Below are 26,297 nucleotides of genomic sequence, written 5' to 3'. Positions count from 1 at the left end.
ATCGACTTAAAGCCAGATCGTCACATTGGCCGCTCTTCTCTCTGAAACTGTTGTACTTATCGTCTGCAAAGCTATGTCGCGTGCTGCGGTATGCGGAGACACTAAAAGCACCATAGTAGAACACAGATGAAGCTTCTAAGATGATGTAATAGCCAGTAAGAATTAGTACAATACCACTTTTAGGTATCGATTATTAAGTGTTTAGCTGGCTTTGGTGCCTTGCACATGAGCTAGGACCTTAAGATTGTGCACGAAAGGAGGACTAGCAGCCGAATTGCACGGGAGATTGTGAAAAGTGTTCATATGTAGTAAAAACCTGAGAAATCCGTCCGTTTTCGTCATTTTTTATGGAATCGACTTAAAGCCAGGTCGTCACATTGGCATCTCTTCTCTCTGAAACGGTTGTACATATCGTCTGCAAAGCTATGTCGCGTGCTGCGGTATGTGGAGACACTAAAAGCACCATACTAGAACACAGATGAAGCTTCTATGTTGATGTCATAGCTAGTAAGAAGTAGTACAATTGAAATTCTAGATATCGATTATTGACTTTTTAGCTGCCTTTGGTGCCTTGGACATGAGCTAGGACCTTAAGATTCTGCATGAAAGGAGGACTAGCAGCCGAGTTGCACGGGAGAATGTGAAAAGTGTTCATATGTAGTAAAAACCTGTGAAATTCGTCCGTTTTCGTCATTTGTTATCGAATCGACTTAAAGCCAGATCGTCACATTTGCCGCTCTTCTCTCTGAAACGGTTGTACTTATCGTCTGCAAAGCTATGTCGCAGTGCTGCGGTATGTGGAGACTCTAAAAGCACCATAGCAGAACACAGATGAAGCTTCTAAGTTGATGTAATAGCCAGTAAGAAGTAGTACAACTCAAGTTTTAGGTATCGATTATTGACTTTTTAGCTGGCTTTGGTGCCTTGGACATGAGCTAGGACCATAAGACTCTGCATGAAAGGAGGAATAGCTGCCGAGTTGCACGGGAGAATGTGAAAAGTGTTCATATGTAGTAAAAACCTGAGAAATCCGTCCGTTTTCGTCTTTTGTTACCGAATCGACTTAAAGCCAGATCGTCACATTGGCCGTTCTTCTCTCTGAAACGGTTTTACTTATCGTCTGCAAAGCTATGTCGCGTGCTGCGGTATGTGGAGGCACTAAAAGAACCATAGTAGAACACAGATGAAGCTTCTAAGTTGATGTAATAGCTAGTAAGAAGTAGTACAATTTAAATTTTAGATATCGATTATTGACTTTTTAGCTGGCTTTGGTGCCTTGGACATGAGCTAGGACCTTAAGAATCTGCATGAAAGGGGGACTAGCAGCCGAGTTGCACGGGAGAATGTGAAAAGTGTTCATATGTAGTAAAAACCTGAGAAACCCGTCCGTTTTCGTCATTTGTTATCGAATTGACTTAAAGCCAGATCGTCACATTGGCCGCTCTTCTCTCCGAAACGGTTGTACTTATCGTCTGAAAGGTATGTCGCGTGCTGCGGTATGCAGAGACACTAAAAGGACCATAGTAGAACACAGATGAAGCTTCTAAGATGATGTAATAGCCAGTAAGAATTAGTACAATACCAGTTTTAGGTATCGATTATTGACTTTTTAGCTGGCTTTGGTGCCTTGGACATGAGCTAGGACCTTAAGATTCTGCATGAAAGCAGGACTAGCAGCCGAATTGCACGGGAGAATGTGAAAAGTGTTCATATGTAGTAAAAACCTGAGAAATCCGTCCGTTTTCGTCATTTGTTATCGAATCGACTTAAAGCCAGATCGTCACATTGGCCGCTCTTCTCTCTGAAACTGTTGTACTTATCGTCTGCAAAGCTATGTCGCGTGCTGCGGTATGCGGAGACACTAAAAGCACCATAGTAGAACACAGATGAAGCTTCTAAGATGATGTAATAGCCAGTAAGAATTAGTACAATACCACTTTTAGGTATCGATTATTAAGTGTTTAGCTGGCTTTGGTGCCTTGCACATGAGCTAGGACCTTAAGATTCTGCACGAAAGGAGGACTAGCAGCCGAATTGCACGGGAGATTGTGAAAAGTGTTCATATGTAGTAAAAACCTGAGAAATCCGTCCGTTTTCGTCATTTTTTATGGAATCGACTTAAAGCCAGGTCGTCACATTGGCATCTCTTCTCTCTGAAACGGTTGTACATATCGTCTGCAAAGCTATGTCGCGTGCTGCGGTATGTGGAGACACTAAAAGCACCATACTAGAACACAGATGAAGCTTCTATGTTGATGTCATAGCTAGTAAGAAGTAGTACAATTGAAATTCTAGATATCGATTATTGACTTTTTAGCTGCCTTTGGTGCCTTGGACATGAGCTAGGACCTTAAGATTCTGCATGAAAGGAGGACTAGCAGCCGAGTTGCACGGGAGAATGTGAAAAGTGTTCATATGTAGTAAAAACCTGTGAAATTCGTCCGTTTTCGTCATTTGTTATCGAATCGACTTAAAGCCAGATCGTCACATTTGCCGCTCTTCTCTCTGAAACGGTTGTACTTATCGTCTGCAAAGCTATGTCGCAGTGCTGCGGTATGTGGAGACTCTAAAAGCACCATAGCAGAACACAGATGAAGCTTCTAAGTTGATGTAATAGCCAGTAAGAAGTAGTACAACTCAAGTTTTAGGTATCGATTATTGACTTTTTAGCTGGCTTTGGTGCCTTGGACATGAGCTAGGACCATAAGACTCTGCATGAAAGGAGGAATAGCTGCCGAGTTGCACGGGAGAATGTGAAAAGTGTTCATATGTAGTAAAAACCTGAGAAATCCGTCCGTTTTCGTCATTTGTTATCGAATCGACTTAAAGCCAAATCATCACATTGGCCGCTCTTCTCTCTGAAACGGTTGTACTTATCGTCTGAAAGCTATGTCGCGTGCTGCGGTATGCGGAGACACTCAAAGAACCATAGCAGAACACAGATGAAGCTTCCTAGATGATGTAATAGCCAGTAAGAATTAGTACAACTCAAGTTTTAGGTATCGATTATTGACTTTTTAGCTGGCTTTGGTGCCTTGGACATGAGCTAGGAGCTTAAGATTCTGCATGAAAGGAGGACTAGCAGCCGAGATGCACGGGAGAATGTGAAAAGTGTTCATATGTAGTAAAAACCTGAGAAATCCGTTCGTTATCGTCATATATTATCGAATCGACTTCAAGCCAGATCGTCACATTGGCCGCTCTTCTCTCTGAAACGGTTGTACTTAACGTCTGCAAAGCTATGTCGCGTGCTGCGGTATGTGGAGACACTAAAATCACCATAGTAGGACACAGATGAAGCTTCTAAGTTGATGTAATAGCCAGTAAGAAGTAGTACAATTCAAGTTTTAGGTATCGATTATTGACTTTTTAGCTGGCTTTGGTGCCTTGGACATGAGCTAGGACATTAAGATTCTGCATGTAAGGAGGAGTAGCAGCCTAGTTGCACGGGAGATTGTGAAATGAGTTCATATGTAGTAATACCCTGAGAAATACGTCCGTTTTCGTCATTTGTTATCGATTCGACTTAAAGCCAGATCGTCACATGGGCCGCTCTTCTCTCTGAAACGGTTGTACTTATAGTCTGCAAAGCTATGTCGCGTGTTGCGGTATGCGGAGACACTAAAAGCACCATAGTAGAACACAGATGAAGCTTCTAAGTTGATGTAATAGCCAGTAACATCTAGTACAATTCCAGTTTTAGGTATCGATTATTGAATTTTTAGCTGGCTTTGGTGCCTTGGACATGAGCTAGGACCTTAAGATTCTGCATGAAAGGAGGACTAGCAGCCGAGTTGCACGGGAGAATGTGAAAAGTGTTCATATGTAGTAAAAAACCGAGAAATATGTACGTTTCCGTCATTGGTTATCGAATCGTCTTAAAGCCAGATCGTCACATTGGCCGCTCTTCTCTCTGAAACGGTTGTACTTATCGTCTGCAAAGCTATGTCGAGTGCTGCGGTGTGGAGACACTAAAAGCACCATAGTAGAACACAGATGAAGCTTCTAAGTTGATGTAATAGCCAGTAAGAGGTAGTACAATTCAAGTTTTAGGTATCGATTATTGACTTTTTATCTGGCTTTCGTGCCTTGGACATGAGCTAGGACCTTAAGATTCTGCATGAAAGGAGGACTAGCAGCTGACTTGCCTGGGAGAATATGAAAAGTGTTCATATGTAGTAAAAACCTGAGAAATCCTTCCGTTTTCGTCATTTGTTATCGAATCGACCTAAAGCCAGATCGTGACATTGGCCGCTCTTCTCTCTGAAACGGTTGTACTTATCGTCTGCAAAGCTATGTCTCGTGCTGCGGTACGTGGAGACACTAAAAGCACCATAGTGGAACACAGATGAAGCTTCTAAGCTGATGTAATAGCCAGTAAGAAGTAGTACAACTCAAGTTTTAGGTATCGATTATTGACTTATTAGCTGGCTTTGGTGCCTTGGACAAGAGCTAGGACCTTAAGATTCTGCATGAAAGGAGGACTAGCAGCCGAGCTGCACGGGAGGATGTGAAAAGTGTTCATATGTAGTAAAAACTTGAGAAATCCGTCCGCTTTCGTCATTTGTTATCGAACCGACTTAAAGCCAGATTGTCACATTGGCCGCTCTTCTCTCTGAAACGGTTGCACTTATCGTCTGCAAAGCTATGTCACATGCTGTGGTATGCAGAGACACTAAAATCACCATAGTAGGACACAGATGAAGCTTCTAAGTTGATGTAATAGCCAGTAAGAAGTGGTACAATTCCAGTTTTAGGTATCGATTATTGACTTTTAGCTGCCTTTGGTGACTTGGACATGAGCTAGGACCTTAAGAATCTGCATGAAAGGAGGACTAGCAGCCGAGTTGCATGGGAGAATGTGAAAAGTGTTCATATGTAGTAAAAACCTGAGAAATACGTCTGTTTTCGTCAGTTGTTATCTAATCGACTTAAAGACAGATCGTCACATTTGCCGCTCTTCTCTCTGAAACGGTTGTACTTATAGTCTGCAAAGCTATGTCGCGTGCTGCGGTATGCCGAGCCAGTGAAAGCACCATAGTAGAACACAGATGAAGCTTCTAAGTTCATGTAATAGCCAGTAAGCTGTAGTACAATTCAAGTTTTAGGTATCGATTATTGACTTTGTAGCTGGCTTTGGTGCCTTGCACATGAGCTAGGACCTTAAGATTCTGCATGAAAAGAGGACTAGCAGCCGAGTTGGACGGGAGAATGTGAAAAGTTTTCATATGTAGTAAAAACCTGAGAAATCCGTCCGTTTTCGTCATTTGTTATGGAATTGACTTAAAGCCAGATCGTCACATTGTCCGCTCTTCTCTCTGAATCGGTTGTACTTATCGTCTGCAAAGCCTTGTCGCGTGCTGCGGTATTCGGAGACACTAAAAGCACCATAGTAGAACACAGATGAAGCTTCTAAGTTAAATTAATAGCCAGTAAGAGGTAGTAAAACCCAAGTTTTAGGTATCGATTATTGACTTTTTAGCTCGCTTTGGTGCCTTGGACATGAGCTAGGACCTTAAGATTCTGCATGAAAGAAGGACTAGCAGCCGAGTTGCACGGGAGAATGTGAAAAGTGTTCATATGTAGTAAAAACCTGAGAAATACGTCTGTTTTCGTCAGTTGTTATCTAATCGACTTAAAGACAGATCGTCACATTTGCTGCTCTTCTCTCTGAAACGGTTGTACTTATCGACTGCAAAGCTATGTCGCGTGCTGCGGTATGCAGAGACACTAAAAGCACCATAGTAGAACACAGATGAAGCTTCTAAGTTGATGTAATAGCCAGTAAGATGTAGTACAATTCAAGTTTTAGGTATCGATTATTGACTTTGTAGCTGGCTTTGGGGCCTTGGACATGAGCTAGGACCTTAAGATTCTGCATGAAGGAAGGAATAGCAGCCGAGTTGTACGGGAGAATGTGAAAAGTGTTCGATTGTAGTAAAAACGTGAGAAATCCGTACGTTTTCGTCATTGGTTATCGATTCGTCTTAAAACCAGATCGTCACATTGGCTGCTCTTCTCTCTGAAACGGTTGTACTTATCGTCTGCAAAGCTATGTCGCGTGCTGCGGTATGTGGAGACACTAAGAGCACAATAGTAGAACACAGATGAAGCTTCTAAGTTGATGTAATAGCTAGTAAGAGGTAGTACAATTCAAGTTTTAGGTATCGATTATTGACTTTTTAGCTAGCTTTGGTGCCTTGGACATGAGCTAGGACCTTAAGATTCTGCTTGAAAGGAGGACTAGCAGCCAAGTTGCACGGGAGGATGTGAAAAGTTTTCATATGTAGTAAAAACCTGAGAAATCCGTCCATTTTCGTCATTTGTTATCGAATCGACTTAAAACCGGATCGTGACATTGGCCGCTCTTCTCTCTGAAACGGTTGTACTTATCGTCTGCAAAGCTATGTCGCGTGCTGCGGTATGCGGTGACACTAAAAGCACTATAGTAGAACACAGATGAAGCTTCTAAGTTGATGTAATAGCTAGTATGAAGTAGTACAATTGGAATTTTAGATATCGATTATTGACTTTTTAGCTGGCTTTGGTGCCTTGGACATGAGCTAGGACCTTAAGATTCTGCATGTAAGGAGGAGTAGCAGCCTAGTTGCACGGGAGAATGTGAAAAGTGTTCATATGTAGTAATACCCTGAGAAATACGTCCGTTTTCGTCATTTGTTATCGATTCGACTTAAAGCCAGATCGTCACATGGGCCGCTCTTCTCTCTGAAACGGTTGTACTTATAGTCTGCAAAGCTATGTCGCGTGTTGCGGTATGCGGAGACACTAAAAGCACCACAGTAGAACACAGATGAAGCTTCTAAGTTAATGTAATAGCCAGTAAGAAGTAGTAAAATTCAAGTTTTAGGTATCGATTATTGACTTTTTAGCTGGCTTTGGTGCCTTGCACATGAGCTAGGACCTTAAGATTCTGCATGAAAAGAGGACTAGCAGCCGAGTTGCACGGGAGAATGTGAAAAGTGTTCATATGTAGTAAAAACCTGAGAAATCCGTTCGTTATCGTCATTTGTTATCGAATCGACTTAAAGCCAGATCGTGACATTGGCCACTCTTCTCTCTGAAACGGTTGTACTTATCGTCTGCTAAGCTATGTCGCGTGCTGCGGTATGTGGAGACACTAAAAGCACCATAGTAGAACACAGATGAAGCTTCTAAGTTGATGTAATAGCTAGTAAGAAGTAGTACAATTGAAGTTTTAGATATCGATTATTGACATTTTAGCTGGCTTTGGTGCCTTGGACATGAGCTAGGACTTTAAGATTCTGCATGAAAGGAGGATTAGCAGCCGAATTGCACGGGAGAATGTGAAAAGTGTTCATATGTAGTAAAAACCCGAGAAATCCGTACGTTTACGTCATTGGTTATCGAATCGTCTTAAAGCCAGATCGTCACATTGGCCGCTCTTCTCTCTGAAACGCTTGTACTTATCGTCTGCAAAGCTATGTCGAGTGCTGCGGTATGTGGAGACACTAAAAGCACCATAGTAGACCACAGATGAAGCTTCTAAGTTGATGTAATAGCCAGTAAGAAGTAGTACAACTCAAGTTTTAGGTATCGATTATTGACTTTTTAGCTGGCTTCGGTGCCTTGGACATGAGCTAGGACCTTAAGATTCTGCATGAAAGGAGGACTAGCAGCCGAGCTGCACGGGAGGATGTGAAAAGTTTTCATATGTAGTAAAAACCTGAGAAATACGTCTGTTTTCGTCAGTTGTTATCGAATCGACTTAAAGACAGATCGTCACATTTGCCGCTCTTCTCTCTGAAACGGTTGTACTTGTAGTCTGCAAAGCTATGTCGTGTGCTGCGGTATGCAGAGCCAGTAAAAGCACCATAGTAGAACACAGATGAAGCTTCTAAGTTGATGTAATAGCCAGTAAGATGTAGTACAATTCAAGTTTTAGGTATCGATTATTGACTTTGTAGCTGGCTTTGGTGCCTTGGACATGAGCTAGGACCTTAAGATTCTGCATGAAAGAAGGACTAGCAGCCGAGTTGTACGGGAGAATGTGAAAAGTGTTCGATTGTAGTAAAAACGTGAGAAATCCGTACGTTTTCGTCATTGGTTATCGATTCGTCTTAAAACCAGATCGTCACATTGGCTGCTCTTCTCTCTGAAACGGTTGTACTTATCGTCTGCAAAGCTATGTCGCGTGCTGCGGTATGTGGAGACACTAAAAGCACCATAGTAGAACACAGATGAAGCTTCTAAGTTGATGTAATACCTAGTAAGTGGTAGTACAATTCAAGTTTTAGGTATCGGTTATTGACTTTTTAGGTGGCTTTGGTGCCTTGGACATGAGCTAGGACCTTAAGATTCTGCATGAAAGGAGGACTAGCAGCCAAGTTGCACGGGAGGATGTGAAAAGTTTTCATATGTAGTAAAAACCTGAGAAATCCGTCCATTTTCGTCATTTGTTATCGAATCGACTTAAAACCGGATCGTGACATTGCCCGCTCTTCTCTCTGAAACGGTTGTACTTATCGTCTGCAAAGCTATGTCGCGTGCTGCGGTATGCGGAGACACTAAAAGCACCATAGTAAAACACAGATGAAGCTTCTAAGTTGATGTAATAGCTAGTATGAAGTAGTACAATTGGAATTTTAGATATCGATTATTGACTTTTTAGCTGGCTTTGGTGCCTTGGACATGAGCTAGGACCTTAAGATTCTGCATGTAAGGAGGAGTAGCAGCCTAGTTGCACGGGAGAATGTGAAAAGAGTTCATATGTAGTAAAACCCTGAGAAATACGTCCGTTTTCGTCATTTGTTATCGATTCGACTTAAAGCCAGATCGTCACATGGGCCGCTCTTCTCTCTGAAACGGTTGTACTTATAGTCTGCAAAGCTATGTCGCGTGTTGCGGTATGCGGAGACACTAAAAGCACCACAGTAGAACACAGATGAAACTTCTAAGTTGATGTAATAGCCAGTAAGAAGTAGTAAAATTCAAGTTTTAGGTATCGATTATTGACTTTTTAGCTGGCTTTGGTGCCTTGCACATGAGCTAGGACCTTAAGATTCTGAATGAAAAGAGGACTAGCAGCCGAGTTGCACGGGAGAATGTGAAAAGTGTTCATATTTAGTAAAAACCATAGAAATCCGTTCGTCATCGTCATTTGTTATCGAATCGACTTAAAGCCAAGTCGTTACATTGGCCACTCTTCACTCTGAAACGGTTGTACTTATCGTCTGCTAAGCTATGTCGCGTGCTGCGGTATGTGGAGACACTAAAAGCACCATAGTAGAACACAGATGAAACTTCTAAGTTGATGTAATAGCCAGTAAGAAGTAGTACAATTCAAGTTTTAGGTATCGACTATTGACTTTTTAGCTGGCTTTGGTGCCTTGGACATGAGCTAGGACCTTAAGATTCTGCATGAAAGCAGTACTAGCAGCCGAGTTGCACGGGAGAATGTGAAAAGTGTTCATATGTAGTAAAAACCTGAGAAATTCGTCCGTTTTCGTCGTTTGTTATCGAATCGACTTAAAGCCTGATCGTCACATTGGGCGCTTTTCTCTCTGAAACGGTTGCACTTATCGTCTGCAAAGCTATGTCGCGTGCTGCAGTATGCGGAGACACTAAAAGCAGCATAGTAGAACATAGGTGAAGCTTCTAAGTTGATGTAATAGCTAGTAAGAAGTAGTACAATTGAAATTTTAGATATCGATTATTGACATTTTAGCTGGCTTTGGTGCCTTGGACATGAGCTAGGACTTTAAGATTCTGCATGAAAGGAGGACTAGCAGCCGAATTGCACGGGAGAATGTGAAAAGTGTTCATATGTAGTAAAAACCCGAGAAATCCGTACGTTTTCGTCATTGGTTATCGAATCGTCTTAAAGCCAGATCGTCACATTGGCCGCTCTTCTCTCTGAAACGGTTGTACTTATCGTCTGCAAAGCTATGTCGAGTGCTGCGGTATGTGGAGACACTAAAAGCACCATAGTAGACCACAGATGAAGCTTCTAAGTTGATGTAATAGCCAGTAAGAAGTAGTACAACTAAAGTTTTAGGTATCGATTATTGACTTTTTAGCTGGCTTCGGTGCCTTGGACATGAGCTAGGACCTTAAGATTCTGCATGAAAGGAGGACTAGCAGCCGAGCTGTACGGGAGGATGTGAAAAGTTTTCATATGTAGTAAAAACCTGAGAATTCCGTCCATTTTCGTCATTTGTTATCGAATCGGCTTAAAGCCGGATCGTTACATTGGCCGCTCTTCTCTCTGAAACGGTTGTACTGATCGTCTGGAAAGCTATGTCGCGTGCTGCGGTATGTGGAGACACTAAACTCACCATAGTAGGACACAGATGAAGCTTCTTAGTTGGTGTAATAGCCAGTAAGAAGTAGTCCAATTCAAGTTTTAGGTATCGATTATTGACTTTTTAGCTGGCTTTGGTGCCTTGGACATGTGCTAGGACCTTAAGATTCTGCATGAAAGGAGGACTAGCAGCCGAATTGCAGGGGAGAATGTGAAAAGTGTTAATGTGGAGTATTAAACTGAGAAATCCGTACGTTTTCGTCATTTGTTATGGAATTGACTTAAAGCCAGATCGTCACATTGGCCGCTCTTCTCTCTGAATCGGTTGTACTTATCGTCTGCAAAGTTATGTCGCGTGCTGCGGTATTCTGAGACACTAAAAGCACCATAGTAGAACACAGATGAAGCTTCTAAGTTAAAGTAATAGCCAGTAAGAGGTAGTACAATTCAAGTTTTAGGTGTCGATTATTGACTTTTTAGCTGGCTTTGGTGCCTTGGACATGAGCTAGGACCTTAACATTCTGTATTAAAGGAGGAGTAGCAGCCGAGTTGCACGGGAGAATGTGAAAAGTGTTCATATGTAGTAAAACCCTGAGAAATACTTCCGTTTTTGTCATTTGTTATCGAATCGACTTAAAGCCAGATCGTGACATTGGCCACTCTTCTCTCTGAAACGGTTGTACTTATCGTCTGCTAAGCTATGTCGCGTGCTGCGGTATGTGGAGACACTAAAAGCACCATGGTAGAACACAGATGAAACTTCTAAGTTGATGTAATACCTAGTACGAAGTAGTACAATTGAAATTTTATATATCGATTATTGACTTTTTAGCTGGCTTTGGTGCCTTGGACATGAGCTAGGACCTTAAGATTCTGCATGAAAAGAGGACTCGTAGCCGAGTTGCACGGGAGAGTGTGAAAAGTGTTCATATGTAGTAAAAACCCGAGAAATCAGTACGTTTTCGTCATTGGTTATCGTATGGTCTTAAAGCCAGATCGTCACATTGGCCGCTCTTTTCCCTGAAACGGTTGTACTTATCGTCTGCAAAGCTATGTCGCGTGCTGCGGTATATGGAGACACTAAAATCACCATAGTAGGACACAGATGAAGCTTCTTAGTTGAGGTAATAGCCAGTTGGAAGTAGTACAATTCAAGTTTTAGTTATCGATTATTGACTTTTTTGCTGGCTTTGGTGCCTTGGATATGAGCTAGGACCCTAAGAATCTGCATGAGAGGGAGACTAGCAGAAACGTTGCATGGGAGAACGTGAAAAGTGCTCATATGTAGTATTAACCTGAGAAATCCGTCCGTTTTCGTCTTTTGTTATCGAATCGACTTAAAGCCAGATCTTCACATTGTCCGCTCTTCTCTCTGAAACGGTTGTACTTATCGTCTGAAAGCTATGTCGCGTGCTGCGGTATGCGGAGACACTAAAAGCACCATAGTAGAACACAGATGAAGCTTCTAAGATGATGTAATAGCCAGTAAGAATTAGTACAATACCAGTTTTAGGTATCGATTATTGACTTTTTGGCTGGCTTTGGTGCCTTGGACATGAGCTAGGACCTTAACATTCTGCATTAAAGGAGGAGTAGCAGTCGAGTTGCACGGGAGAATGTGAAAAGTGTTCTTATGTATTAAACCCTGAGAAATACTTCCGTTTTCGTCATTTCTTATCGAATTGACTTAAAGTAAGGTCGTCACATTGGCCGCTGTTCTCTCTGAAACGGTTGTACTTATAGTCTGCAAAGCTATGTCAAATGCTGCGGTATGCAGAGACACTAAAAGCACCATAGTAGAACACAGATGAAGCTTCTAAGTTAAAGTAATAGCCAGTAAGAGGTAGTACAACTCAAGTTTTAGTTATCGATTATTGACTTTTTTGCTGGCTTTGGTGCCTTGGACATGAGCTAGGACCTTAAGATTCTGCATGAAAGGTGGACTAGCAGCCGAATTGCAGGGGAGAATGTGAAAAGTGTTCATATGTAGTAAATACCTGAGAAATCCGTCCGTTTTCGTCATTTGTTATGGAATTGACTTAAAGCCACATCGTCACATTGGCCGCTCTTCTCTCTGAAACGGTTGTACTTATCGTCTGCAAAGCTATGTCGCGTGCTGCGGTATGCGGAGACACTAAAATAACCATATTAAAACACAGATGAAGCTTCTAAGTTGATGTAATAGCCAGTAAGAAGTAGTACAATTCAAGATTTATGCATCGATTATTGACTTTTAGCTGGCTTTGGTGCCTTGGACATGAGCTAGGACCTTAAGATTCTGCATGAAAGGTGGACTAGCAGCCGAATTGCAGGGGAGAATGTGAAAAGTGTTCATATGTAGTAAAAACCTGAGAAATCCGTCCGTTTTCGTCATTTGTTATGGAATTGACTTAAAGCCACATCGTCACATTGGCCGCTCTTCTCTCTGAATCGGTTGTACTTATCGTCTGCAAAGCTACGTCGTGTGCTGCGGTATGCGGAGACACTAAAATCACCATAGTTGGACACAGATGAAGCTTCTAAGTTGATGTAATAGCCAGTAAGAAGTAGTACTATTCAAGTTTTAGGTATCGGTTATTGACTTTTTAGCTTGCTTGGGTGCCTTGGACATGAGCTAGGACCTTACGAATCTGCATGAGTGGAGGACTAGCAGAAAAGGTGCATGGGAGACTGTGAAATGTGTTAATATGTAGTATTAACCTGAGAAATCCGTCCGTTTTCGTCATTTGTTATCGAATCGACTTAAAGCCAGATCGTCACATTGCCCGCTCTTCTCTCTGATTCGGTTGTACTTATCGTCTGCAAAGCTATGTCGCGTGCTGCGGTATTCGGAGACACTAAAAGCACCATAGTAGAACACAGATGAAGCTTCTAAGATGATGTAATAGCCAGTAAGAAGTAGTACAATTCAAGTTTTAGGTATCGATTATTGACTTTTAGCTGGCTTTGGTGCCTTGGACATGAGCTAGGACCTTAAGATCCTGCATGAAAGGAGGACTAGCAGCCGAGTTGCACGGGAGAATGTGAAAAGTGTTCATATGCAGTAAAAACCTAAGAAATCCGTCCGTTTTTGTCATTTGTTATTGAATCGACTTAAAGCCAGATCGTCACATTGGCCGCTCTTCTCTCTAAAACGGTTGTACTTATCGTCTGAAAGCTATGTCGCGTGCTGCGGTATGTCGAGACACTAAAAATACCATAGTAGAACACGGATGAAGCTTCTAAGTTGATGTAATAGCCAGTAAGAATTAGTACAATACCAGTTTTAATTATCGATTATTGACTTATAGCTGGCTTTGGTGCCTTGGACATGAGCTAGGACCTTAATATTCTGCATGAAAGGAGGGTTAGCAGCTGAGTTGCACGGGAGAATGTGAAAAGTGTTCATATGTAGTAAAAACCTGAGAAATCCGTCCGTTTTCGTCATTTGTTATGGAATCGACTTAAAGCCAGATCGTCACATTGGCCGCTCTTCTTTCTGAAACGGTTGTACTTATAGTCTGCAAAGCTATGTCGCGTGCTGTGGTATGCGGTGACACTAAAAGCACCATAGTAGAACACAGATGAAGCTTCTAATTTGATGTAATAGCCAGTAAGAAGTAGCAAATTTCAAGTTTTAGGTATCGATTATTGACTTTTTAGCTGGCTTTGGTGCCTTGGACAAGAGCTAGGACCTTAAGATTCTGCGTGAAAGGAGGACTAGCTGCCGAGTTTCACGGGAGAATGTGAAAAGTGTTCATATGTAGTAAAAACCTAAAAAATCCGTTGGTTATCATCATTTGTTATCGAATCGACTTAAAGCCAGATCGTGACATTGGTCACTCTTCTCTCTGAAACGGTTGTACTTATCGTCTGCAAAGCTATGTCGCGTGCTGCGGTATGTGGAGACACTAAAAGCACCATAGTAGAACACATACAAAGCTTCTAAGTTGATGTAATAGCCAGTAAGAAGTAGTACAATTCCAGTTTAAGGTATCGATTATTGTCTTTTTAGCTGGCTTTGTTGCCTTGGACATGGGCTAGGACCTCAAGATTCTGCATGAAAGGAGGACTAGCAGCCGAGTTGCACGGGAGAATGTGAAAAGTGTTCATATGTAGTAAAAACCCGAAATATCCGTCCGTTTTCATCATTTGTTATCCAATCGACTTAAAGGCAGATCGTCACATTGTACGCCCATCTCTCTGAAACGGTTGTACTTGTCGTCTGCAGAGCTATGTCGCGTGCTGCGGAATGCCGAGACACTAAAAATACCATAGTAGAACACGGATGAAGCTTCTAAGTTGATGTAATAGCCAGTAAGAAGTAGTACAATTCAAGTTTTAATCATCGATTATTGCCTTTTAGCTGGCTTTGGTGCCTTGGACATGAGCTAGGACCTTAAGATTCTGCATGAAAGGAGGACTAGCAGCTGAGTTGCACGGGAGAATGAGAAAAGTGTTCATATGTACTAAAAACCCGAGAAATCCGTCCGTTTTCGTCATTTGTTATCGAATCGACTTAAAGCCAGATCGTCACACTGTCCGCCCTTCTCTCTGAAACGGTTGTACTTATCGTCTGCAAAGCTATGTCGCGTGCTGCGGTATGCGGAGACACTAAAAATACCATAGTAGAACACGGATGAAGCTTCTAAGTTGATGTAATATCCAGTAAGAAGTAGTACAATTCAAGTTTTAGGCATCGATTATTGACTTTTAGCTGGCTTTGGTGCCTTGGACATGAGCTAGGACCTTAAGATTCTGCATGAAAGGAAGACTAGCAGCCGAGTTGCACGGGAGAATGTGAAAAGTGTCCATATGTAGTAAAAACCTAAGAAATCCGTCCGTTTTTGTCATTTGTTATTGAATCGACTTAAAGCCAGATCGTCACATTGGCCGCTCTTCTCTCTGAAACGGTTGTACTTATCGTCTGAAAGCTATGTCGCGTGCTGCGGTATGCCGAGACACTAAAAATACCATAGTAGAACACGGATGAAGCTTCTAAGTTGACGTAATAGCCAGTACGAATTAGTACAATTCCACTTTTAGGTATCGATTATTGACTTTTAGCTGGCTTTCGTGCCTTGGACATGAGCTAGGACCTTAAGATTCTGCATGAAAGGAGGACTAGCAGCTGAGTTGCACGGGAGAATGTGAAAAGTGTTCATATGTAGTAAAAACCTAAGAAATCCGTTCGTTATCGTCATTTGTTATCAAATCGACTTAAAGCCAGATCGTGACATTGGCCGCTCTTCTCTCTGAAACGGTTGTACTTATCGTCTGCAAAGCTATGTCGCGTGCTGCGGTATGTGGTGACACTAAAAGCACCATAGTAGAACACAGACAAAGCTTGTAATTTGATGTAATAGCCAGTAAGAAGTAGTACAATTCCAGTTTTAGGTATCTATTATTGACTTTTTAGCTGGCTTTGGTTCCTTGGACATGAGCTAGGACCTCAAGGTTCTGCATGAAAGGAGCACTAGCAGCCGAGTAGCACGGGAGAATGTGAAAAGTGTTCATATGTAGTAGAAAAACGAGAAATCCGTCCGTTTTCGTCATTTGTTATCGAATCGACTTAAAGCCAGATCGTCACATTGTCCGCCCTTCTCTCTGAAACGGTTGTACTTATCGTCTGCAAAGCTATGTCGCGTGCTGCGGTATGCGGAGACGCTAAAAGAACCATAGTAGAACACAGATGAAGCTTCTAAGATGATGTAATAGCCAGTAAAAAGTAGTACAATTCAAGATTTAGGTATCGATTATTGACTTTTTAGCTTGCTTTGGTGCCTTGGACATGAGCTAGGACCTTAAGATTCAGCATGAAAGGCGGACTTGCAGCCGAGTTGCACGGGAGAATGTGAAAAGTGTTCATATGTAGTAAAAACCTGAGAAATCCGATCGTTGTCGTCATTTGTTATGGAATTGACTTAAAGCCAGATTGTCACATTGGCCGCTCTTCTCTCTGAATCGGTTGTACTTATCGTCTGCAAAGCTATGTCGCGTGCTGCGGTATGCGGAGACACTAAAAATACCATAGTAGAACACGGATGAAGCTTCTAAGTTGATGTCATAGCCAGTAAGAAGTAGTACAATTCAAGTGTTAGGCATCGATTATTGACTTTTAGCTTGCTTTGGTGCCTTGGACATGAGCTAGGACCTTACGATTTAGCATGAAAGGAGGACTAGCAGCCGAGTTGCACGGGAGAATGTGAAAAGTGTTCATATGTAGTAAAAACCAGAGAAATCCGTCCGTTTTCGTCATTTGTTATCGAATCGACTTAAAGCCAGTTCGTCACATTGCCCGCTCTTCTCTCCGAAACGGTTGTACTTATCGACTGAAAGCTATGTCGCGTGCTGCGGTATGCGGAGACGCTAAAAGCACCATAGTAGAACACAGATGAAGCTTCTAAGATGATGTAATAGCCAGTAAGAAGAAGTACAATTCAAGTTTTAGGTATCGATTATTGACTTTTTAGCTGGCTTTGGTGCCTTGGACATGAGCTAGGACCTTAAGATTCTGCATGAAAGGAGGACTAGCAGCCGAGTTGCACGGGAGAATGTGAAAAGTGTTAATATGTAGTATTAACCTGAGAAATCCGTCAGTTTTCGTCTTTTGTTATCGAGACGACTTGAAGACAGATCGTAACATTGTCCGCCCTTCTCTCTGAAACGGTTGTACTTATCGTCTGCAAAGCTATGTCGCGTGCTCCTGTATGCGGGGACATTAAAAATACCATAGTAGAACACGGATGAAGCTTCTAAGTTGATGTAATAGCTAGTAAGAAGTAGTCCAATTTAAATTTTATATATCGATTATTGACTTTTTAGCTGGCTTTGGTGCCTTGGACATGAGCTAGGACCTTAAGAATCTGCATGAAAGGAGGACTTGCAGCCGAGTTGCACGAGAGAATGTGAAAAGTGTTCATATGTAGTAAAAACCTGAGAAACCCGTCCGTTTTCGTCATTTGTTATCGAATCGACTTAAAGGCAGATCGTCACATTGGCAGCTCTTCTCTCTGAAACGGTTGTACTTATCGTCTGAAAGCTAAGTCGCGTGCTGCGGTTTGTGGAGACACTAAAAGCACCATTGTAGAACACAGATGAAGCTTCTAATTTGATGTAATAGCCAGTAAGAAGTAGTACAATTCAAGTTTTACTTATCGATTATTGACTTTTTAGCTGTCTGTGGTGCCTTGGACATGAGCTACGACCTTAAGATTCTGCATGAAAAGAGGACTAGCAGCCGAGTTGCACGGGAGAATGTGAAAAGTGTTCATATGTAGTTAAAACCTGAGAAATCCGTTTGTTACCGTCATTTGTTATGGAATTGACTTAAAGCCAGATTGTCACATTGGCCGCTCTTCTCTCTGAATCGGTTGTACTTATAGTCTGCAAAGCTATGTCGCGTGCTGCGGTATGTGGAGACACTAAAAGCACCATAGTAGAACACAGACAATGCTTCTAAGTTGATGTAATAGCCAGTAAGAAGTAGTACAATTCCAGTTTTAGGTATCTATTATTGACTTTTAGCTGGCTTTGGTGCCTTGGACATGAGCTAGGACCTTAAGATTCTGCATGAAAGGAGGACTAGCAGCCGAGTTGGACGGGAGAATGTTAAAAGTGTTCATATGTAGTAAAAACCAGAGAAATCCGTCCGTTTTCGTCATTTGTTATCGAAACGACTTAAAGCCAGATCGTCACATTGGCTGCTCTTCTCTCCGAAACGGTTGTACTTATCGTCTGAAAGCTATGTCGCGTGCTGCGGTATGCGGAGACGCTAAAAGCACCATAGTAGAACACAGATGAAGCTTCTAAGATGATGTAATAGCCAGTAAGAATTAGTACAATACCAGTTTTAGGTATCGATTATTGACTTTTTAGCTGGCTTTGGTGCCTTGGACATGAGCTAGGACCTTAAGATTCAGCATGAAAGGCGGACTTGCAGCCGAGTTGCACGGGAGAATGTGAAAAGAGTTCATATGTAGTAAAAACCTGAGAAATCCGTTTGTTACCGTCATTTGTTATGGAATTGACTTAAAACCAGATTGTCACATTGGCCGCTCTTCTCTTTGAATCGGTTGTACTTATCGTCTGCAAAGCTATGTCGCGTGCTGCGGTATGCGGAGACGCTAAAAGCACCATAGTAGAACACAGATGAAGCTTCTAAGATGATGTAATAGCCAGTAAGAATTAGTACAATACCAGTTTTAGGTATCGATTATTGACTTTTTAGCTGGCTTTGGTGCCTTGGACATGAGCTAGGACCTTATGATTCTGCACGAAAGCAGGACTAGCAGCCGAGTTGCACGGGAGAAAGAGAAAAGTGTTCATATGTAGTAGAAACCCGAGAAATCCGTCCTTTTTTGTCATTTGTTATCGAATCGACTTAAAGCCAGATCGTCACATTGTCCGCCCTTCTCTCTGAAACGGTTGTACTTATCGTCTGCAAAGCTATGTCGCGTGCTGCGGTATGCGGAGACACTAGAAATACCATAGTAGAACACGGATGAAGCTTCTACATTGATGTAATAGCCAGTAAAAAGTAGTACAATTCAAGTTTTAATCATCGATTATTGACTTTTAGCTGGCTTTGATGCCTTGGACCTGAGCTAGGACCTTAAGGTTCTGCATGAAAGGAGGACTAGCAGCCGAGTTGCACGGGAGAATGTGAAAAGTGTTCATATGTAGTAAAAACCAGAGAAATCCGTCCGTTTTCGTCATTTGTTATCGAAACGACTTAAAGCCGGATCGTCACATTGGCCGCTCTTCTCTCCGAAACGGTTGTACTTATCGTCTGAAAGCTATGTCGCGTGCTGCGGTATGCGGAGACGCTAAAAGCACCATAGTAGAACACAGATGAAGCTTCTAAGATGATGTAATAGCCAGTAAGAATTAGTACAATACCAGTTTTAGGTATCGATTATTGACTTTTTAGCTGGCTTTGGTGCCTTGGACATGAGCTAGGACCTTAAGATTCAGCATGAAAGGCGGACTTGCAGCCGAGTTGCACGGGAGAATGTGAAAAGAGTTCATATGTAGTAAAAACCTGAGAAATCCGTTTGTTACCGTCATTTGTTATGGAATTGACTTAAAGCCAGATTGCCACATTGGCCGCTCTTCTCTCTGAATCGGTTGTACTTATCGTCTGCAAAGCTATGTCGCGTGCTGTGGTATGCGGCGATGCTAAAAGCACCATAGTAGAACACAGATGAAGCTTCTAAGATGATGTAATAGCCAGTAAGAAGTAGTACAATTCAAGTTTTAGGTATCGATTATTGACTTTTTAGCTGGCTTTGGTGCCTTGGACATGAGCTAGGACCTTACGATTCTGCATGAAAGCAGGACTAGCAACCGAGTTCTACGGCAGAATGTGAAAAGTGTTCATATGTAGTAAAAACCTGAGAAATCCGTCCGTTTTCGTCATTTTTTATCGAATCGACTTAAAGCCAGATCGTCACATTGGCCGCTTTTATCTCCGAAACGGTTGTACATATCGTCTGAAAGCTATGTCGCGTGCTGCGGTATGCGGAGACGCTAAAAGCACCATAGTAAACCACAGATGAAGCTTCTAAGAAGATGTAATAGCCAGTAAGAATTAGTACAATACCAGTTTTAGGTATCGATTATTGACTTTTTAGCTGGCTTTGGTGCCTTGGACATGAGCTAGGACCTTAAGATTCTGCATGAAAGCAGGCCTAGCAACCGAGTTGCATGGGAGAATGTGAAAAGTGTTCATATGTAGTAAAAACCCGAGAAATCCGTCCGTTTTCGTCATTTGTTATCGAATCGACTTAAAGCCAGATCGTCACATTGGCCGCTCTTCTCTCCGAAACGGTTGTACTTATCGTCTGCAAAGCTATGTCGCGTGCTGTGGTATGCGGCGACGCTAAAAGCACCATAGTAAAACACAGATGAAGCTTCTAAGATGATGTAATAGCCAGTAAGAAGTAGTACAATTCAAGTTTTAGGTATCGATTATTGACTTTTTAGGTGGCTTTGGTGCCTTGGGCATGAGCTAGGACCTTAAGATTCAGCATGAAAGGCGGACTTGCAGCCGAGTTGCACGGGAGAATGTGAAAAGTGTTCATATGTAGTAAAAACCTGAGAAATCCGTTCGTTATTGTCATTTGTTATCGAATCGACTAATAGCCAGATCGTCACATTGGCCGCTGTTCTCTCTGAAACGGTTGTACTTATCGTGTGCAAAGCTATGTCGCGTGCTGCGGTATGAGGAGACACTAAAAGCACCATAGTAGAACACAGATGAAGCTTCTAAGTTGATGTAATAGCCAGTAAGAAGTAGTACAATTCAATTTTTACTTATCGATTATTGACTTTTTAGCTCTCTTTGGTGCCTTGGACATGAGCTAGGACCTTAAGATTCTGCATGAAGGAGGACTAGCAGCCGAGTTGCACGGGAGAATGTGAAAAGTGTTCATATGTAGTAAAAACCCGAGAAATCCGTCCGTTTTCGTCATTTGTTATCGAATCGACTTAAAGCCAGATCGTCACATTGGCTGCTTTTCTCTCTGAAACGGTTGTACTTATCGCCTGCAAAGCTATGTCGCGTGATGCGGTATGCGGAGACACTAAAAGCACCATAGTAGAACACAGATGAAGCTTCTAAGTTGATGTAATATCCAGTAAGAAGTATTACAATTCAAGTTTTAGGTATCGATTATTGACCTTTTAGCTGGCTTTGGTGCCTTGGACATGAGCTAGGACCTTAAGATTCTGCATGAAAGGAGGACTAGCAGCCGAGTTGCACGGGAGAATGTGAAAAGTATTCAAATGTAGTAAAAACCTGAGAAATCCGTCCGTTTTCGTCATTTGTTATCGAATCGACTTAAAGCCAGATCGTCACATTGGCCGCTCTTCTCTCTGAAACGATTGTACTTATCGTCTGCAAAGCTATGTCGCGTGCTGCGGTATGCGGAGACACTAAAAGCACCATAGTAGAACACAGATGAAGCTTCTAAGTTGATGTAATAGCCAGTAAGAAGTAGTACAATTCAAGTTTTAGGTATCGATTATTGATTTTTTAGCTGGCTTTGTTGCCTTGGACATGAGCTAGGACCTTAAGATTCTGCAAGAAAGGAGGACTAGCAGCCGAGTAGCAGGGGAGAATGTGAAAAGTGTTCATATGTAGTAAAAACCTGAGAAATCCGTCCGTTTTCGTCATTTGTTATCGACCGACTTAAAGCCAGATCGTCACATTGGCCGCTCTTCTCTCTGAAACGGTTGTACTTATCGTCTTCAACGCTATGTCGCGTGCTGCGGTATGCGGAGACACTAAAAGCACCATAGTAGAACACAGATGAAGCTTCTAAGTTGATGTAATAGCCAGTAAGAAGTAGTACAATTCAAGTTTTAGGTATCGATTGTTGACTTTTTACCCTACTTTGGTGCCTTGGGCATGAGCTAGGAACTTAAGATTTTGCATGATAGGAGGTCTAGCAGCCGCGTTGCACGTGAGAATGTGAAAAGTGTTCATATGTAGTAAAAACCTGAGAAATCTGTCCGTTTTCGTCATTTGTTATCGAATCGACTTAAAGCCAGATCGTCACATTGGGCGCTCTACTCTCTAAAACGGTTGTACTTATCGTCTGCAAAGCTATGTCGCGTGCTGCGGTATGCGGAGACACTAAAAGCACCATAGTAGAACACAGATGAAGCTTCTAAGTTGATGTAATAGCCAGTAAGAAGTAGTACAATTCAAGTTATAGGTATCGATTATTGACTTTTTAGCTGGCTTGGGTGCCTTGGACATGAGCTAGGACCTTAAAATTCTGCGTGAAAGGAGGACTAACAGCCAAATTGCACGGAAGAATGTGAAAAGTGTTCATATATAGTAAAAACCTGAGAAATACGTCCGTTTTCGTCATTTGTTATCGAATCGACTTTAAGCCAGATCGTCACATTGGCCGCTCTTCTCTCTGAAACGGTTGTACTTATCGTCTGCAAAGCTATGTCGCGTGCTGCGGTATGTGGAGACACTAAAAGCACCATAGTAGAACACAGATGAAGCTTCCAAGTTGATGTAATAGCCAGTAAGAAGTAGTACAATTCAAGTTGTAGGTATCGATTATTGACTTTTTAGCTGGCTTTGGTGCCTTGAACATGAGCTAGGACCTTAAGATTCTTCATTAATGGAGGACTAGCTGCCGAGTTGCACGGGAGAATGTGAAAAGTGTTCATATGTAGTAAAAGCCTAAGAAATCCGTCCGTGTTCGACATTTGTTATCGAATCGACTTAAAGCCAGATCGTCACATTGGCCGCTCTTCTCTCTGAAACGGTTGTACTTATTGTCTGCAAAGCTATGTCGAGTGCTGCGGTATGCGGAGACACTAAAAGCACCATAGTAGAACACAGATGAAGCTTCTAAGTTGATGTAATAGCCAGCAAGAAGTAGTACATTTCAAGTTATAGGTATCGATTATTGACTTTTTAGCTGGCTTTGGTACCTTGGACATGAGCTAGGACCTTATGATTCTGCATGAAAGGAGGCCTAGCAGCCCATTTGCACGGGAGAATGTGAAAAGTGTTCATATGTAGTAAAAACCTGAGAAATCCGTCCGTTTCCGCCATTTGTTATTGAATCGACTTAAAGCCAGATCGACACATTGGCCGCTCTTCTCTCTGAAACGGTTATGTACTTATCGTCTGCAAAGCTATGTCGCGTGCTGCGGCATGCGGAGACACTAAAAGCACCATAGTAGAACACAGATGAAGCTTCTAAGCTGATGTAATAGCCAGTAAGAAGTAGTACAATTCATGTTATAGAAATCGATTATTGACTTCTTAGCTGGCTTTGGTGACTTGAACATGAGCTAGGACCTTAAGATTCTGCATGAAGGGAGGACTAGCAGCCGAGTTGCGCTGGAGAATGTGGAAAATGTTCATATGTAGTAAAAACCTAAGAAATCCTTCCGTTTTCGTCATTTGTTATCGAATTGACTTACAGCCAGATCGTCACATTGGCCGCTCTTCTCTCTGAAACGGTTGTACTTATCGACTGCAAAGCTATGTCGCGGGCTGCGGTATGCGGAGACACTAAAAGCACCATAGTAGAACACAGATGAAGCTTCTAAGTTGATGTAATAGTCAGTAAGAAGTAGTACAATTCAAGTTTTAGGTATTGATTATTGACTTTTTAGCTGGCTTTGGTGCCTAGGACATGAGCTAGGACCTTAAGATTCTGCATGAAAGGAGGACTAGCAGCCGAGTTGCACGGGAGAATGTGAAAAGTGTTCATATGTAGTAAAAACCAGAGAAATCCGTCCGTGTTCGACATTTGTTATCTAATCGACTTAAAGCCAGATCGTCACATTGGCCGCTCTTCTCTCTGAAACGGTTGTACTTATCGTCTGCAAAGCTATGTCGCGTGCTGCGGTATGTGGAGACACTAAAAGCACCATAGTAGAACACAGATGAAGCTTCCAAGTTGATGTAATAGCCAGTAAGAAGTAGTAAAATTCAAGTTTTAGGTGTCGATTATTGACTTTTTAGCTATCTTTTGTGCCTTGGACATGAGCTAGGACCTTATGATTCTGCATGAAAGGAGGACTAGCAGCCCAGTTGCACGGGAGAATGTGTAAAGTGCTCATATGTAGTAAAAACCTGAGAAATCCGTCCGTTTCCGCCATTTGTTATGGAATCGACTTAATGCCAGATCGACACATTGGCCGCTCTTCTCTCTGAAACGGTTGTCTTTATCGTCTGCTAAGCTATGTCGCGTGCTGCGGTATGTGGAGACACTAAAAGCACCATAGTAGAACACAGATGAAGCTTCTAAGCTGATGTAATAGCCAGTAAGAAGTAGTACAATTCATGTTATAGGTATCGATTATTGACTTCTTAGCTTGCTTTGGTGACTTGAACATGCGCTAGGACCTTAACATTCTGCATGAAGGGAGGACTAGCAGCCGAGTTGCACTGGAGAATGTGGAAAATGTTCATATGTAGTAAAAACCTGAGAAATCCTTCCGTTTTCGTCATTTGTTATCGAATTGACTTACAGCCAGATCGTCACATTGGCCGCTCTTCTCTCTGAAACGGTTGTACTTATCGACTGCAAAGCTATGTCGCGGGCTGCGGTATGCGGAGATACTAAAAGCACCATAGTAGAACACAAATGAAGCCTCTAATTTGATGTAATAGCCAGTAAGAAGTAGTATAATTCAAGTTTTAGGTATCGATTATTGACTTTTTAGCTGGCTTGGTGCCTAGGACATGGCTAGGACCTTAAGATTCTGCGTGAAAGGAGGACTTGCAGCCGAGTTGCACGGGAGAATGTGAAAAGTGTTCATATGTAGTAAAAACCTGAGAAATCCGTTCGTTATTGTCATTTGTTATCGAATCGACTAATAGCCAGATCGTCACATTGGCCGCTGTTCTCTCTGAAACGGTTGTACTTATCGTGTGCAAAGCTATGTCGCGTGCTGCGGTATGAGGAGACACTAAAAGCACCATAGTAGAACACAGATGAAGCTTCTAAGTTGATGTAATAGCCAGTAAGAAGTAGTACAATTCAATTTTTACTTATCGATTATTGACTTTTTAGCTCTCTTTGGTGCCTTGGACATGAGCTAGGACCTTAAGATTCTGCATGAAGGAGGACTAGCAGCCGAGTTGCACGGGAGAATGTGAAAAGTGTTCATATGTAGTAAAAACCCGAGAAATCCGTCCGTTTTCGTCATTTGTTATCGAATCGACTTAAAGCCAGATCGTCACATTGGCTGCTTTTCTCTCTGAAACGGTTGTACTTATCGCCTGCAAAGCTATGTCGCGTGATGCGGTATGCGGAGACACTAAAAGCACCATAGTAGAACACAGATGAAGCTTCTAAGTTGATGTAATATCCAGTAAGAAGTATTACAATTCAAGTTTTAGGTATCGATTATTGACCTTTTAGCTGGCTTTGGTGCCTTGGACATGAGCTAGGACCTTAAGATTCTGCATGAAAGGAGGACTAGCAGCCGAGTTGCACGGGAGAATGTGAAAAGTATTCAAATGTAGTAAAAACCTGAGAAATCCGTCCGTTTTCGTCATTTGTTATCGAATCGACTTAAAGCCAGATCGTCACATTGGCCGCTCTTCTCTCTGAAACGATTGTACTTATCGTCTGCAAAGCTATGTCGCGTGCTGCGGTATGCGGAGACACTAAAAGCACCATAGTAGAACACAGATGAAGCTTCTAAGTTGATGTAATAGCCAGTAAGAAGTAGTACAATTCAAGTTTTAGGTATCGATTATTGATTTTTTAGCTGGCTTTGTTGCCTTGGACATGAGCTAGGACCTTAAGATTCTGCAAGAAAGGAGGACTAGCAGCCGAGTAGCAGGGGAGAATGTGAAAAGTGTTCATATGTAGTAAAAACCTGAGAAATCCGTCCGTTTTCGTCATTTGTTATCGACCGACTTAAAGCCAGATCGTCACATTGGCCGCTCTTCTCTCTGAAACGGTTGTACTTATCGTCTTCAACGCTATGTCGCGTGCTGCGGTATGCGGAGACACTAAAAGCACCATAGTAGAACACAGATGAAGCTTCTAAGTTGATGTAATAGCCAGTAAGAAGTAGTACAATTCAAGTTTTAGGTATCGATTGTTGACTTTTTACCCTACTTTGGTGCCTTGGGCATGAGCTAGGAACTTAAGATTTTGCATGATAGGAGGTCTAGCAGCCGCGTTGCACGTGAGAATGTGAAAAGTGTTCATATGTAGTAAAAACCTGAGAAATCTGTCCGTTTTCGTCATTTGTTATCGAATCGACTTAAAGCCAGATCGTCACATTGGGCGCTCTACTCTCTAAAACGGTTGTACTTATCGTCTGCAAAGCTATGTCGCGTGCTGCGGTATGCGGAGACACTAAAAGCACCATAGTAGAACACAGATGAAGCTTCTAAGTTGATGTAATAGCCAGTAAGAAGTAGTACAATTCAAGTTATAGGTATCGATTATTGACTTTTTAGCTGGCTTGGGTGCCTTGGACATGAGCTAGGACCTTAAAATTCTGCGTGAAAGGAGGACTAACAGCCAAA

Source organism: Schistocerca gregaria, unplaced genomic scaffold (assembly GCF_023897955.1).
Source record: "Schistocerca gregaria isolate iqSchGreg1 unplaced genomic scaffold, iqSchGreg1.2 ptg000317l, whole genome shotgun sequence".
In the NCBI taxonomy this organism is placed as follows: domain Eukaryota; kingdom Metazoa; phylum Arthropoda; class Insecta; order Orthoptera; family Acrididae; genus Schistocerca; species Schistocerca gregaria.
The sequence above is the reverse complement of the archived record's forward strand: the minus strand, read 5'-3'. Positions refer to the sequence as shown.